This window comes from Ranitomeya imitator, chromosome 1 (assembly GCF_032444005.1).
Source record: "Ranitomeya imitator isolate aRanImi1 chromosome 1, aRanImi1.pri, whole genome shotgun sequence".
NCBI classification, from domain to species: domain Eukaryota; kingdom Metazoa; phylum Chordata; class Amphibia; order Anura; family Dendrobatidae; genus Ranitomeya; species Ranitomeya imitator.
Genome location: NC_091282.1, coordinates 402,706,480 through 402,711,102, shown reverse-complemented (window position 1 = coordinate 402,711,102; position 4,623 = coordinate 402,706,480).

The following is a 4,623-nucleotide window of genomic DNA, read 5'->3' as shown; positions in this document are numbered from 1 at the left end:
GGGAAATGGCAGCAGGAGAGACCGTGTCGGAATCCTGGTTTCCATGAGGGCCAACAGATTAAGTTTTCCAGAAAGTAATTGTGTAGGAAGGGAAGCTTGTTACATACAGACCGTGGATTCCAAAGGGCACAATTAAAAGGAAATGAAGGAGTGCAAATAATATTAGTAAGATTATTAAGGTTTTGATGTGAGGTAGGGGTTGGTGGACCAGGGTTGGGGGAGATGTCCCCTGAAATCAGCAGGATTAGGAAGATAAAGAGCAAGTAGTTTTTGGAATTGTACGAAGTTTTTTGTGCAGTGTGTTGGAGCAAGATGGGCTGAGGTTTTTCAGGAAGGTGAGAAGTGCATGGGAGCTGTACATGGGAGAGGGAAGGAGAGAGGAGCTGATGTGTATGAGTCGTGATGGAGGGGGGATGGCGTGGTGAATGTGGATTGCAAGGGAACATAGGAGGATAGGAATAAAGCACATGGATAGAAGGGAAAGCAGAGTGTGGGTTACCTGATTCCTGCCCTGACTAACTGTCATGGAATAACTGCTGTATCGTGACACTGTAATGTCTATTATCTGTACAAGCCACCTCTAAAACGTAAAGTGCTGCGGAATATGTTGGCGCTATAGAAATAAAATCATTATTATTATTATTATTAATGTGGCGTGGCATGGAGGCAAAAAACCTGTGACACTGCAAAGGTGTTATGGAAGCCCTGGTTGCTTTGATAGCAGCCTTCAGCTCGTCTGCATTGTTGGGTCTGGTGTCACATCTTCCTCTTGTCAATACCCCATAGATACCTCTGTGGGATTAAGGTCAGGCGAGTTTACTGACCAATCAAACAAAGTGATACCGTTGTTTTTAAACCAGGTATTGGTACTTTTGGCAATGTGGACAGGTGTCAAGTCCTGCTGGAGAATTAAATTTCCATCTCCAAAGAGCTTGTCGGCAGAGGGAAGCATGAAGTGCTCTAAATATTTCCTGGTAGACGACTGTGCCGATTTTGGTTTTGATAAAACACAGTGGACCTGTACCAGCAGATGACATGGTTCCCCAAACCATCACTGATAGTGGACACTTCACACTAGATCTCAAGCAGCTTGGATTGTGTACCTCTCCACTCTTCCTACACTCTGTAAGCCATAATCATCAACATTAACAGAAATAAACACTTGAAATAGATCACTCTGTAATGACTATATAATATATAAGTTTCACTTTTTGCATTGAAAAACTGAAATAAATTAACTTTTTGATGATATTCTAATTTTGTGAGACGCACCTGTATGTTATCTGGTAATGGGAAATGTTAATGTGTGATTGGTGAGGATATGGTGCAGAAGTGGAGTTTTTCCAAGAGAGGTCAGTGGGATTGTGGACGGTTCGAAGGGTGGAGTCTCAAGAGGGCCCCAAAAATGTTGCAAGTACGGGGTCCTGAAATTCCTGGTGGCAGCTCTTATGACCAGGCCAATTTTTACAATACTGACCGGTGTCGCTTTATGAGGTAATAATTCTGGAACGCTTCCACAGATCCCACTGAATCGGAGATTGATCTTTCATAGCATATTGTACCTCATTCGAGTGGTAAAGTTTATTCGATATAACTTGTATTTGTGAAAAAAAAGAAAATTTGGTGAAAATTTGGAAAATATAGCAATTTTCAAACTTTGTATTCCTATGCCCTTAAATCAGAGAAATGTGTCACACAAAATAGTTAAATAATATTTTCCCACATGTCTACTTTACAAAAGCACAATTTAACTAATTTTTTTTTGGGGGAAGTTATAAGGGTTAAAAGTTGACCAGCGATTTTTCATTTTTCCAACAAAATCAAAACTTTGAGGGGTCTATACGATAGATGATACTCAAAAGTGACACCATTCTAAAAACTGCACCCTCATGGTGCTCAAAACCACATTCAAGAAGTTTATTAACCCTTCAGATGCTTCACAGGAATTTTTGGAATGTGGAAAAAAAAATGAACATTTTACTTTTTTCCCCCATCAAAATGTACTTTAAACCCATTTTTTTTTTTCCACAGGGAGACAGGAACAATGGACCCCAAAATTTGTTGTGCAATTTCTCCTGAGCATGACGATTACCCATATGTGTGGGAAAACCATTATTTGGGTGCACGGCAGAGGTTGGAAGGGAAGGAGTGTCATTTGACTTTTAGAATGCAAAATTTCCTGGAACAATTAGGACACCATGTTGCATTTGGAAAGCACCGGATGTGCCTAAACAGTGAAAATCTCCCACAAGTGACACCATTATTTGAAAACTAGACCCATCAGGGAACTGATCTAGATGTGTGGTGAGTACATTGAACCCTCAGGTGCTTCGCAGATGTTTATAACGTTGAGCTGTGAAAATAAAAAAATAAATAAAAAAAAAAAAATTTCAAACAAATTTTATTTTAGCCCAAAATTTTGCATTTTCATAAGGGTAACAGGAGAAATTGCACCACCCAATTTGTAGTGCAATTTCTCCTGAGTACGCCGATACCCAATATGTGGGGGAGTACTACTTTGGAGGCACAGTGCAAAGCTCAGAAGGGACGAGGCGCCATATAAGGCCGGGGTCACACTTGCGAGTGCAATTCAAGAAACTCGCACGAATCTCTGGCATCAGTACCCGACACTGCCACCGGCTCTCAGGAACAGAGCATTCAGCTGCATAGAAATACATGTAGCCGCACGCTGCGGTCCCTAGTTCCCAAAACAAATGCAATAAAAATGGTATCAATAAAAAAAAAAAAAAATTTGCCATTCAACAAAAAAAAAAAAAACAATAAAAAACCCCAAACCCTCTATCATTGGAAAAATATAGTTCTGCTTTTCAGAAAATGGAGGCAACGGTTCCTTTTGACAGGGTTAAGGTACGCGCACACATTAAGTATTTGCTATAGAAATGTCTGCATCTCTTGGCAGGAAAAATGCAGCATCAAATAAATGTGTTTTTGCAGATTTTTCCCCAGCATGTTAGCACGGATGAAATCTGCAGCAAAAACACTTAAAGATTTGACATGTTGCAGATTTAAATATGCACCAAATCTACGAGTCACAGATAAGCAACGTGTGCATGAAACTTTGCTTTTATCAGCAAACTTCAGGTTTTGTGACAAACCTGCACAAAAAAAAATAATGAGATTAATCTGCAATGTATACAGATTCCCTTATTACTAATATAATAAATAATTATATAGGTCATCAATATCAGATCGGCAGGAGTCTGACTGCCATCACCCTAGCCCATCAGCGGTGAATGGAGATAAACAGAACACCTTGGTTTACAGTGTAGTGGTCGCTGCTGAGAACTGCAGAGGAGTTCCTATTTTCATAAATAAGCGATAATCTACAGTACCCAGAAATGGCTGCTACACATTGAATAGAGCAATGCTGAATGTTCACATATGGCCGTAGCTGCAGCTAATAAAGGCTGATCACTGTGTGTGTGTGAGGTGTCAGATCCTCACCTATCTCCAAGATAGGTCATCAATATCATACACAAAAAAAAACAAACCTCTTCTAAAAAAGGTTAAGCAAGCTCCTTGATAAATTTGCAATAAAAAAAAATTGAACTACAACAAGTAGACCTACGCCTACCATAGAAACCTTCAAAAAGAACCTGAAGACTCATCTCTTCCGACAAGCCTACAGCCTGCAGTGATCCTCAACCTACTGAACAGCCGCACAGCCAGCTCTTCCCTCTCCTAGTGTATCCTCACCCACCCCCTGCAGACTGTGAGCCCTCGCGGGCAGGGTCCTCCCTCCTTATGTACTCGTGTGCCTTGTTATCTGCTCATGTTTAATGTATTTGTCTATATTTGCCCCGTATTCACATGTAAAGCGCCATGGAATAAATGGCGCTATAAAAATGTATAATAATAATAATAATAATAATAATAATAATAAAGTAGACCATGGTGCTTCTCATAGATGTCTATTTAGACATCTGTATAAGTATTTAACACCAATGTTAAAGCCTGTCAAATACATAAAAGACATTAGTAATTATGAAGGCAAATTATACAAACAAATGGCTTGTGCCCACTGCCATATTGAAGTTTGGTGCATTATCCATTTGCATATTTACTGCCAAGCAATAATTCAAAATCCTTTTTATAATCCAGCAAGACTTTCTGTGAAAGGCCAAGTTCACAAAATCGTCTAAAAAATTGTTTCATCCAGAAAACACAATTTTTTTTACTTGCTTGTCATCCATGTTCAACGAGACTTATCCGACACTGGGCAGAAACTAGTGTGCGCTGTAATTCTATTTTGACACTCCGAGTTGGTCAGTGAAGAAAAACAAACAAAAAATCACTCTTCTGCACTGCCGCATTGCATAACATTGGCCCCAGTGATGTCCATGTTTTCACAGACAGCACTCAGACCAAAAATATGGTTGTGTGAACTTGGCTAAAGAAAGGCTTTTGAAAAGGCTTTCATCTTCTTCATCATCCAGTTTCTGTCTTGGTACTAGTGAAACTGCTCCAAAATAGCATAAGAAAACGGGCTCCTAGAAAGTTAATCTTCTCAACAAAAAAAAAACAAAACAAAAGCCAGTATGCTTAGTAAATTAGTGAAACGAAAAATAAGTCACATGAATACCAAATTAGCAATAGCTAAAA